The 11,482-nt window shown below is 66.0% G+C and overlaps 1 long non-coding RNA gene across 2 annotated transcripts; it reads right to left on the bottom strand.

The window, feature by feature from the left end:
* Positions 1-75: 75 nt before the first annotated feature.
* On the bottom strand, positions 76-10,740 carry LOC140001088 (uncharacterized). 2 transcript variants are annotated; one of them, XR_011806231.1, is made up of 5 exons: positions 10,674-10,740; positions 3,096-3,186; positions 2,068-2,173; positions 1,422-1,548; positions 76-209 (listed from the first exon to the last, which is right to left on the bottom strand). It is a non-coding gene; the product is annotated as an uncharacterized lncRNA (long non-coding RNA). The 2 variants fall into 2 exon arrangements; XR_011806232.1 differs by lacking the exon at positions 10,674-10,740 and adding an exon at positions 5,752-5,795.
* Positions 10,741-11,482: the final 742 nt, after the last annotated feature.

The following is an 11,482-nucleotide window of genomic DNA, read 5'->3' as shown; positions in this document are numbered from 1 at the left end:
AAACCACCCGGAGCCCCCCCGAACTGCAGGGGGGGGACACAGGGGGACATGGGGGGAGCACGGGGGGTCCGGGGGGGTCCGGGGGGTCCGGGGGGGTCCCCACACTCACCCCGGGGTGTAGTAGGGTTTGGGAGCGTGGGCCCCATTGCTGCCGGGGGGCGGCACGAGGTGGGGGGGCAGCTGCGCCTGGCCCACGCTTGGAGGAACACCTGGGGGGGGGGGGGGGGTCAGGGCCCCGGGACCCCCCGCATCTGGGGGACCCCCCCCCAAAATGTGGGAGCCCCTTGGAATTGGGGAGCCCCCCTCCCCCCCCCAGATTTGGGGACCCCCCCCCAGAATTGGGACATCCCCAGATTTGCCTGCCCCCCCCCCCCCCCCGCCCCACACCGCATATGGGGTCCCGTTTGGAATTGGGGACCCCCCCCCCGCCCTGGGGTAGGTTTGGGGGCGGGGGACCCCCGGTGTGGGGCACCCAAGGGGGTTGTGGGGCTGGGGGGGGGTGGAGGGGTCCTTGTGGGGTCCCCATGGGTCAGTGTGGGGCCGCGTGGGGCCATGAGGGGTCCCTATAGGATCCCCATAGGTCAGTGTGGGGCCCTATGGGGCGATGTGGGGCCACGGGGGGCCATAAGGGGTCCCGTGGGTCCCGTGGGGCTGTGTGGGTCCCTGGGGGTCCCTGTGGGTCCCTGTGGGGTCCCTGTGGGTCCCGTGGGTCCCTGTGGGTCCCTGTGGGGTCCCTGTGGGTCCTGTGGGGCTGTGTGGGTCCCTCTGGGGTCCCTATGGGGTCCCTGTGGGGTCCCTGTGGGTCCCTGTGGGGTCCCTGTGGGGTTCCCGTGGGTCCCTGTGGGTCCCTGTGGGGTCCCTGTGGGTCCTGTGGGGCTGTGTGGGTCCCTCTGGGGTCCCTATGGGGTCCCTGTGGGGTCCCTGTGGGTCCCTGTGGGTCCCTATGGGGTCCCTGTGGGGCTGTGTGGGTCCCGTGGGTCCTGTGGGTCCCTATGGGGTCCCGTGGGGCTGTGTGGGTCCCTGTGGGTCCTGTGGGTCCCTATGGGGTCCCTGTGGGTCCCGTGGGTCCCTGTGGGGTCCCTGTGGGGTCCCTGTGGGTCCCGTGGGGCTGTGTGGGTCCCTGTGGGGTCCCTATGGGGTCCTGTGGGTCCCTGTGGGTCCTGTGGGTCCCTGTGGGGTCCCTGTGGGGCTGTGTGGGTCCCGTGGGTCCTGTGGGTCCCTATGGGGTCCCGTGGGGCTGTGTGGGTCCCTGGGGGTCCCTGTGGGTCCCTATGGGGTCCCTATGGGGTCCCTGTGGGTCCCTGTGGGTCCTGTGGGTCACTGTGGGGTCCCTGTGGGTCCCTATGGGGTCCCTGTGGGTCACTGTGGGGTCCCTGGGGGTCCCTATGGGGTCCCTATGGGGTCCCTGTGGGGCGCGTTACCTGGTTCCCGGCAGCCAGGGGCGGGGGGGGCAGGGGGCCCAGGCCCCGCCGCAGCCCAGGCTCCCCACGGCGAAGGGGTCCCGTCCGGCCCGGCCCCCCAGCGGCTCCACGGCGCGATGCATCCAGCCTGCCCCACAGCGCGCTCAGCCCCACAGACACCCCCCCCGCCCCACAGCCCCCCAGAACCTTCCCTATAACCCCCTACAGCTCCCCGGAAGCCATTGACCCCAGAGAGCCCCGCAACCCCATAACCCCATAACCCCAAAGCCCCCCAGTAACCCCATAACATCCCATAGCCCCCCATAACCCCATAGCCCCCCATCACCCCATAGCCCCCCATCACCCCATAGTCCCCCATCACCCCATAGCCCCCCATCACCCCACAGCCCCCCCCCAGCCCTATAACCCCCACGGTCCCCCGTATCCCCACAGCCCCCCGATAACCCCCCAGCCCCCCGTAATCCCATAACCCCATAGCCCCCAGTAGCCCCCCCATAGTCCCCAAAACCCCATAACCCCCCCAGCCATCCCATAGCCCCCCCCCAGCCCCATAACCCCCAATAGCCCCATAGCCCCCCCCAGCCCCCAATAGCCCTATAACCCCCCCGTAACCCCCCCATAACCCCCCCCCGAGCCCCCCACTCACCACTTCTGCGGTGCTGGAGGCCTCGGTCCCCCGGGCCCCCCCTTGGGGTGCGAGGCGGGGGGCGGGTGCGGGGCTGGCGCGGCCCCTCCCTCAGTGCCGCATACACCTGGGGGCACGGGGGGGGGGGCGGGGGGGTCACTCGGGGGCAGGGGGCACTGGGGGGCACTGGGGGCACTGGGGGGGAATTGGGGGGCACTGGGGGGGCACTGGGAGGGCACTGGGGGGGAATTAGGGGGCACGGGGGGGTCATTTGGGGGGCACTGGGGGCACTGGGGGGGCACTGTGGGGGTACTGGGGGGGCACAGGGGGTCACTGGGGAGCACAGGGGGGGAATTGGGGGGCACTGGGGGGGCACTGGGAGCACTGGGGGGGCACTGGGGGGCACTGGGGGGCACTGGGGGTCACTGGGGGAATTCGGGAGGTACTGGGGGGGCACTGGGGAGCACTGGGGAGCACAGGGGGGAATTGGGGGGCACTGCGGATGATTGGGGGGAATTGGGGGGCACTGGGGGGCACTGGGGAGCACAGAGGGAGTTGTGGGGGGCACTGGGGGACATTGGGGGGCACTGGGGGTCACTGGGGGGCACTGGGGAGCACTGGGGGGGCACTGGGGGCCACTGGGGAGCACAGGGGGGGAATTGGGGGGCACTGGGGGTCATTGGGGGGGGCACTGGGGGTCACTGGGGGGGCACTGGGAGCACTGGGGGGGCACTGGGGGTCACTGGGGAGCACAGGGGGGAATTGGGGGGCACTGGGGATCATTGGGGGGGCACTGGGGGGGCACTGGGAGCACTGGGGGGGGCACTGGGGGTCACTGGGGGGGAATTGGGGGGGTATTGGGGGGGGCACTGGGGGGCACTGGGGAGCACAGGGGGGGAATTGGGGGGCACTGGGGGGCACTGGGGGGGATTGGGGGGGTACTGGGGGGGCACTGGGGGAGGTGGGCGGTGCCTCGGGGGGGGGTCACGTGGGGTGGGTGGGGCTTGTGGGTGGCCCCGCCCCCTCCCCCTGAGGCCCCGCCCCCTCACCTATCCGGCGCTGCTCTCCAGGAATCCGGCCAATCACAGGGCGCCCCTGGGCTGGCAGCCAATCATCGTTGCCGTCCTCCTAGCTCACAGCCTGCGGGGAACCAATGGGAGTGCGGGGCTCAGGCCGGTGGCGGCCAATGAGGGCAGGGTCCCGCCCCCTATGGGGCAGAGGCTGGGGGGGGGGGGGGGCACTTGTGGGGCAGCCGTGGGGCAGATGGGGGGCAATTGTGGGGCAGCTATGGGGCAATGTGGGGCACTGTGGGGCAATATGGGGCAATTTGGGGCAATGTGGGGCAGCTATGGGGCAATGTGGGGCAGCTATGGGGCAATGTGGGGCAGCTGTGGGGCAATATGGGGCAATTTGGGGTAATATGGGGCAATATGGGGCAGCTATGGGGCAATTTGGGGCAATGTAGGGCAGATTTGGGGCAATGTGGGGCAGTTATGGGGCAATATGGGGCACTGTGGGGCAGAAGGGGGGCAATGGGGGGCAGATATGGGGCGCTGTGGGGCAGCTATGGGGCAATATGGGGCAGCTATGGGGCAATTAGGGGCAGCCAAGGCCCCGCTATGGGGCAGCCCCCCCCCGCTCCCCCCCCCGTGCTGGTCCCGGCCGCCCCCGCGTGGAAATTTGGGTGACGTGGGGCAGGGAGGAAGTGGGGGGCGGAGGAAATCCGGGGGGGGGGGGGGGCGAATGGGGGGGGTGACGGCAGCCGTGGGGCAGCCGTGGGGCGGGGGCGGCCCCGAGGGAAACCCCACAAAGCCCACGGCGAGCGGAAAGGCGGCGGCGGGCGGGAAGTGACGGGAGCCTGCCCCACGGCTGCCCCACAGACACCCCACGGACACCCCATGGACACCCCATGGACACCCCACAGCTGCCCCACAGGCACCCCATAGCTGCCCCATACAACCCCCACAGCTGCCCCACAAATACCCCAGGGCTACCCTATGGCTGCCCCATAGATACCCCACGGACACCCCATAAACACCCCACAACTGCCCCACACAAACCCCACGGCTGCCCCATGGACACCCCACAGACACCCCCCAGCTGCCCCATACAACCCCCAGAGCTGTCCCACAGCTGCCCCACAAGTACCCCAGGGCTGCCCCATAGACACCCCCCAGATACCCCAGGGCTGCCCCATAGACACCCCAGATCTGCCCCACTGACACCCCCCAGGCACCCCATAAACACCCCACAACTGCCCCACACAAACCCCACAGCCACCCCATAGCCGCCCCATAACTGCCCCCCAGCCCCCCCATTCGGTTGCCGTGCCGCCGCCGGCCCTACACGGCCCCACACGCCAAGCACACGCGTGTGAGCACGCCCAGCTGCCCGGCCCCCCCTCGCACACGCGTGTGCACTGCCCATGGGGGCACAAGTGTGTGCACACCTCTTACACCCCTCGTACACACCAATGACACGCCTGCTACACGCCTCTTACACACCTCTTACACCCCTCTTACACCCCTTACACGCCTCTTACACACCAACGACACGCCTGCTACATGCCTCTTACACGCCTTTACACCCCTCTTACACGCCTCTTACACCCCTCTTACACCCCTCTTACACGCCTCTTACACCCCTCTTACATGCCTCTTACAGCCCGCCTCTTACACCCCTCTTACACCCCTCTTACATGCCTCTTACACCCCTCTTACACGCCTCTTAGACGCCTCTTACACCCGTTACACGCCTCTTACACGCCTCTTACACGCCTCTTACACCCCTCTTACACCCCTCTTACACGCCTCTTACACCCCTCTTACACCCCTCTTACACGCCTCTTACACCCCTCTTACATGCCTCTTACACGCCTCTTACACCCCTCTTACACCCCTCTTACATGCCTCTTACACCCCTCTTACACGCCTCTTAGACGCCTCTTACACCCGTTACACGCCTCTTACACGCCTCTTACACGCCTCTTACACCCTCTTACACCCTCTTACACGCCTCTTACACCCCTCTTACATGCCTCTTACACGCCTCTTACACCCCTCTTACACCCCTCTTACATGCCTCTTACACCCCTCTTACATGCCTCTTACACCCCTCTTACACGCCTCTTAGACGCCTCTTACACCCCTGTTACACGCCTCTTACACCCCTCTTACACGCCTCTTACACCCCTCTTACACCCCTCTTACACGCCTCTTACACGCCTCTTACACGCCTCTTACATCCCTCTTACACGCCTCTTACACCCCTCTTACACCCCTCTTACACGCCTCTTACACGCCTCTTACACCCCTCTTACATGCCTCTTACACCCCTCTTACACCCCTCTTACACGCCTCTTACACCCCTCTTACACCCCTCTTACACCCTTCTTACACCCCTCTTACACACCTCTTACACACCTCTTACACCCCTCTTACACCCCTCTTACACCCTGTTACACGCCTCTTACACGCCTCTTACACCCTCTTACACGCCTCTTACACCCCTGTTACACGTCTTTTCCACGCCAGCCCTGCTCACTAGTGCACGCCGCACACCCACACGTGTCACACGTGTGCACGGCCACACGGCCATGGGGACACGGGGACACACGGACACAGCCCCACGGCCACGCGTGGGCACGGTCCCCCCGCCCCCCCCCCACCCCCAGACCCCCCCCGGGCCCCCCAGCCCCCCCCTCACCGTCCCGCTCCCTCCTCGTGTCCCGGCTCCGTTCTCGCCCCCCCCCCGTGTCCTCGCCCCCCCCCCCCCCCGGTCCCGCGTGGGTCCCCCCCGCCCCTCCCCCCGCCGGCCGGGGGGGCGCTGACGTCAGCGGCGAGGCCCCGCCCCCCGGAACCGCCCACGGGGGGGAAGGAGCACGAGTGGGGGGGAGGGGAGGAGAAGGAGTGGGTCACGTGGGCGGGGTCACGTGGGGCGGGGTCACGTGGGGCTGCGTGGGGGGGGTCACGTGGGAGAGGGCGGAGGGGGAGCGTGCAAAGGGGGAGGGCACGGCGGGGGGAGTGTGTAAGGGGTGTGTAAGGGGTGTGTAACCTGGGTGTAATGCCTGTGTAAAGGGTGTGTACAGGGTGTGTAATGTGTGTGTAACCTGTGTGCAATGCGTGTGTAACCTGTGTGCAATGCCTGTGTAATGTGTGTGTAAAGGGTGTGTAACAGGTGTGTAACCTGTGTGTAACCTGTGCCCAATGCCCATGTAATGTATGTGTAAAGGGTGTGTAAAGGCTGTGTAATGTGTATATAATGTGTGTAACCTGTGTGTAATGGGTGTGTAACCTGTGTGCAATGCCCATGTTAGGTGTGTGTAACCTGTGAGTATCAGGAGTGTAACCTGTGTGTAATGCCTGTGTAACGTGTGTGTGATGTGCGTGTAATGAGTGTGTAACAGGTGTGTAACCTGTGTGTAATGCCTGTATAAAGTGTGTGCAACCTAAGTGTAACCTGTGTGTAATGTGTGTGTAACAATGTGTGTAAAATGAGTGTAACAGGAGTGTAGCCTGTGTGAAACCTGTGTGCAATGCCTGTGTAACGTGTGTGTAACATGGGTGTATCTTATGTGTAATGTGTGTGAAAGATATGCGTATCCTGTGTGTAACATATGTGTAGGGTTTTGTAACAGGTGTGTAATGGGCATGCGATGTCTGTGTAACATGCGTGTAAGGGTGTGCGCAATGCGTGTGTAAAGGGTGCATAATGTGTGTAGCATGTGTAGTGTGTAGGGTACGTGTAACGTGTGTAACGGGCGTTACATGTGTAGAGTGTGCATAACCTGTGTGTAATGTGTGCGTAGGGTGTGTGCAATCTTTGTGTAGGATGTGTGTAACATGTGTGTAATGTTTGCACAACATGTGCGTAGGGTGAGTGCAACATGTGTAACGTGTGTCGGGTGTGTGTGAGTAGAATGTGTGCAATGTGTGTGTAATGCGTTAGTAAGGTGCATGTAATGTGTGTGCAACCTGTGTGTAACATATGTGTAACATGCAATGCATGTAGACAGTGTGTGGGGTGTGTGTAACGTGTGTACAGCACGAGTAGGGCACACAGGGGCACGTGTGCAACGTGTGCAGGGAGCGTGCAACGTGTGTAGGACACGTGGGCACATGTGCAACGCGTGCAGGGCAATGTGCAAAGCGTGTGCAACGCGTGTAGAGAGCGTGTAGCAACTGTAAGGTGTGCAGGGCGTGTGCAACGCGTGTGCAACGCATGTAGGGTGCGCATGAGCACATGTACAATGTGTGTAGGGAGTGTGCAAAGCATGTGCAATGCGTGTTACACGTGTAGGGCACTCATGGGTGCATGTGCAACACGTGTGGGGCGTGTGCAACACATGTAACACATGTAGGGGGTGTGCAACACGCTTAGGGTGCACGTGGGCACATTTGCAACACATGTAAGGCGTGTGTAACGCATGTGTAACACATGTAGGGAGCGTGCAACACGTGTAGGGCACACATGGGTACGTGTGCAAAGTGTGTAGGGCACGTGTAACACGTGTAGGATGCACATGGGCTTGTGTACAATGCGTGTAGGGCGTGTGCAACACGTGCAACGCATGTAGGGCGCACGGGGGCACGTGTGCCATGCGTGTAAGGTGTGTGCAACGTGTGTAGGGCGCACAGGAGCACATGGGCTGCGTGTGCAATGTGTGTAGGGTGCGTGTGTAACCACGTGTAAGGCACATACACGCACAAGCACATGGGATGCGTGTGCAACACGTGTAGGGTGCATGCAACGTGTCTAGGGCACGCGTGTAACCGTGTGTAAGGCACACAGGAGCACATGGGGTGCGTGTGTAACACCTCGTGTGTGCGTGCAACCAGGTGTAGGGCACGTACAAGCACACGGAGCACACGTGTAAGGCACATGTGAGTGTGCGGGGTGCGTGTGCAACACATGTAGGGCACATAGGAGCACACGGGGTGCACAAGGACACACGTAGGGCACATACGAGCACGCGTGCAACACGTGGCGGGCACATGTGAGCATATGGGGGGTGTGCAACGCGTGTAAAGTGCGTGCAACCACGTGTAGGGCACTACGAGCACGTGGGGCACACGTGCAAAAGCGTGCAAGGCACATGTGAGCACACGGGGTGCACACGGACATGTGTGGGGTACACACGGGCGTGTGGGGTGCGTGTGCAAGCGTGTGGGGTGCGTGTGTAACGTGTAAGGCACGTGTGAGCACACGGGACACGTGTGCAAGGCGTGTGCAAGGCGTGTGCAAGGCGTGTGCGTGCCACGCGTGTCCCCGGGCACCTTGCACACGCCTCTGAGGGTGCCCACGTGTGACACGCGTGTGTGCAAGGGGGCTGGGGGTCACGGGGGGTCACGGGGTCAGCGGGTCACGGGGCCAGGGGGGCGCTTCTGTGCCTGCAGCACCAGTAACACCAGTGACACCAGTAACACGCCACCAGTAACACCACCAGTAACACCAGTAACCACCAGTAATGCCAGTAACACGTTACCAGTGACACCAGTAACACCAGTGACATCACCAGTGACACCAGTAACACACCACCAGTGACACCAGTAATGTCACCAGTGACACCAGTAGCGCCAGTAACACTGCACCAGTAACACTGGTAACACACCACCAGTGGCACCAGTGACACCACCAGTAACACCTCCAGTAACACCAGTAGCACCAGTAAAACACCACCAGTGGCACCAGTGACACCAGTAACACCACCAGTACCACCAGTAGCACCACTGGTGACAACAGTACCACCAGTAACGCCACCAGTAACACCAGTACCACCACCATTAACACCACCACTAACACCAGTACCACCACCAGTGCCCCCTCACAGCCCCCACACGCTGCCCCCACATCCCAGTGCTCCCAGTATAGCCCTGACAGGGTGCTCCCAGTGCTCCCAGTATTCCCAGTACAGCCCCAACAGGGCGCCCCCAGCAGCTGCCACCTCCAGCTCCCAGTAAGACCAGTACAATTGCCCCCCGGCCCCAGTGACCGGCACTGCCAGCTCCCAGTGCTCCCAGTATCCCCCAGTACGACCAGTACCTGCCTCTCCTGCTCCCAGTACTCCCAGTATGACCCTCACAGGGCACTCCCAGTGCTCCCAGTATGACCCTGAGAGGGCACTCCCAGTGCTCCCAGTGCAACCCGGACATAGCAATGCCACCTCCCAGTCCTCCCAGTAAGGTCCTGGCAGGGCACTCCCAGTGCTCCCAGTTCCCTTCCCAGTGCTCCCAGTCCCCTCCCAGTGCCTCCAGTTCCTTTCCCAGTGCTCCCAGTGCCAGTCCCAGTGCTCCCAGTGCCCTTCCCAGTGCCTCTCCCAGTGCTCCCAGTCCCCTCCCAGTGCTCCCAGTGCCCCCCCGCAGCCTCCACAGGGTGCTGGGGGGGGGCTCACTTCCGGTTGGGGGGGGCCCGGACGGCGGCCGCTGATTGGCTGCTCCCCTCCCCCACCGGAAGTGCCCCCGGGGCCGCCCCCCCCCACGCACGGAACCGGGGGGGGGGCTCCAGGCCCCTCCCCCCCCGTGCGGCCCCTTTAAGGGGGGGGGTCCCCATTCCCCCCCCCCCAGCCCCAATTTGGGTCAGAAACGGGAAAATTGAGGGGGGGGGGGGCGCGGGGGGACAAAGCCCTCGGCCTCCCCCCCCGTTGGGCCCCCCCCGCGTGTCTCGGGGCCCCCCCACGTCACGGGACCCCCCCCGCACACGTCACGGGGAAGCCCCACGCGTGTCACGGGGCTTCCGGCCCCCCCCCGCCCCCCCCCCCACGCGTGCCGGGGGAATCCCCCCTCCCCCACCCCCGGGGAAACCCCCCCCGCGCGTCACGGGGCCTCCCCCACGCCTGTCCCGGGGCCCCCCCCTTCCTCTCGGGGCCCCCCCACGCGTGTCCGGAGCCCCCCGCACTGCCCCGTTCCCCCCCCCACGCGTGTCCCGGACCCCACACTCCTCCTCAGGACCCCCTCAATTCCCCTTTTAGCCCCCCCCCGCGTGTCCCGAGCCCCCCGCTCTCCCTGTGCCCCCCCCCAAATCCCCCCTGCGGCCCCCCCCCCACGCGTGTCTGGGGCCCTGCTCTCCCCCGCACCCCCCCTCACTCCCCCCTCTGCCCCCCCTGCACGTCCTGAGCCCCCCACTCGCCTCCTGGCCCCCCCAGATGCCTCCTGGCCCCCCCCCCCCACGCGTGTCTCGGGCCCTGCTCTGCCCCGCACCCCCCTCACTCCCCTCTATCGCCCCCCCACGCGTGTCCCGAGCCCCCCTTTCCCCTCTGCTCCCCCCCAAACTCCCCCCTACGCCCCCCCCAATGCCCCCTGTGCCCCCCTCCCCCACGTCCTGTGCCCCTGTCTCTCCCGTGCCCCCCCCATGTTCCCCCCCATGCCCCCCCCACGCGTGTCCCGGGCCCCACTTTGCCCCCTCCCCCCTTCAAACACCCCCCTACCCCCCCCAACCTCCCCCTTCCCCCCCCCAAACACCCCCCCACGCCCCCCACACGCGTGTCCTGACCCCCCCTCCCCCCCCACCCCCCCTCCGTGCCCCCCCCCACGTGTCCGCCGCCCCCCCCTCCTGTCACCCCCCCCCCCCTCTTCTCGCGTGTCCCCCCCCCCCCCAACGCTTCCCCTCCCCCCCCCCCCCCCCTCCGGTACCTGCGGGCGGTGCCGGTGCCGGGGGCGGTGCCGGGTGGGGGGGGGGGGGAAGCGGCGGGGGGCGGGGGGGGGGGCGGCGGGGGGGGGGGGGGGCGCCCCCGCAGGGTCTCGGCCTCGGCCCCGCCGCTGGCTGCGATCGGCTCCGGGCTGCGCTCGAACAAAGGACCCAGCGCCGCGCCCCGCCCCGCCCGCCCCGGCCCCGCCCACCGGGCCCGGGACACGCCCCCGGCCCCGCCCCGCCCCCGGGACACGCCCCCCGGGGCCCTAAGCCACGCCCACTGAGCTCCAGGCCACGCCCACTGAGCTCCAGGCCACGCCCACCGCCATATAAGGCACGCCCGCGGCCCCCAGGCCACGCCCACTTGCCCCAGGCCACGCCCACTGCCCGCAGGACACGCCCCCTCCCGCTGTGGCCCCGCCCCCTGTGAGTTGGCCCCGCCCCCGGTGGGGGGGGAGGGGGGGAGGGGGGACAGTGGGTGACATGGGGGGGCACTGGGGGCACTGGGACAGGACTGGGGAGCACTGGGGGGGCACTGGGAGGGGAGGGGTGATACTGGGGGACACTGGGACATGGGGGGGGGTGGCACCAGGGGGGCACTGGGATAGGGGGACGCTGGAACTGGGAGGCACTGGGTGACACTGGGACAGGACGGGGGGACACTGGGGTGACACCGGGACAGGATAGGGTGACACTGAGGGGACACTGGGGTGGCACTGGGACAAGGGGGGGTGGCACTGGGGTGAGACTGGGACAGGACTGGGGGACACTGGGGTGACAGCAGGACAAGGGGGGTGGCACCGGGAGGACA

Source organism: Anas platyrhynchos, chromosome 37, assembly GCF_047663525.1.
Source record: "Anas platyrhynchos isolate ZD024472 breed Pekin duck chromosome 37, IASCAAS_PekinDuck_T2T, whole genome shotgun sequence".
NCBI lineage: Eukaryota > Metazoa > Chordata > Aves > Anseriformes > Anatidae > Anas > Anas platyrhynchos.
The sequence above is the reverse complement of the archived record's forward strand: the minus strand, read 5'-3'. Positions and strand labels throughout refer to the sequence as shown.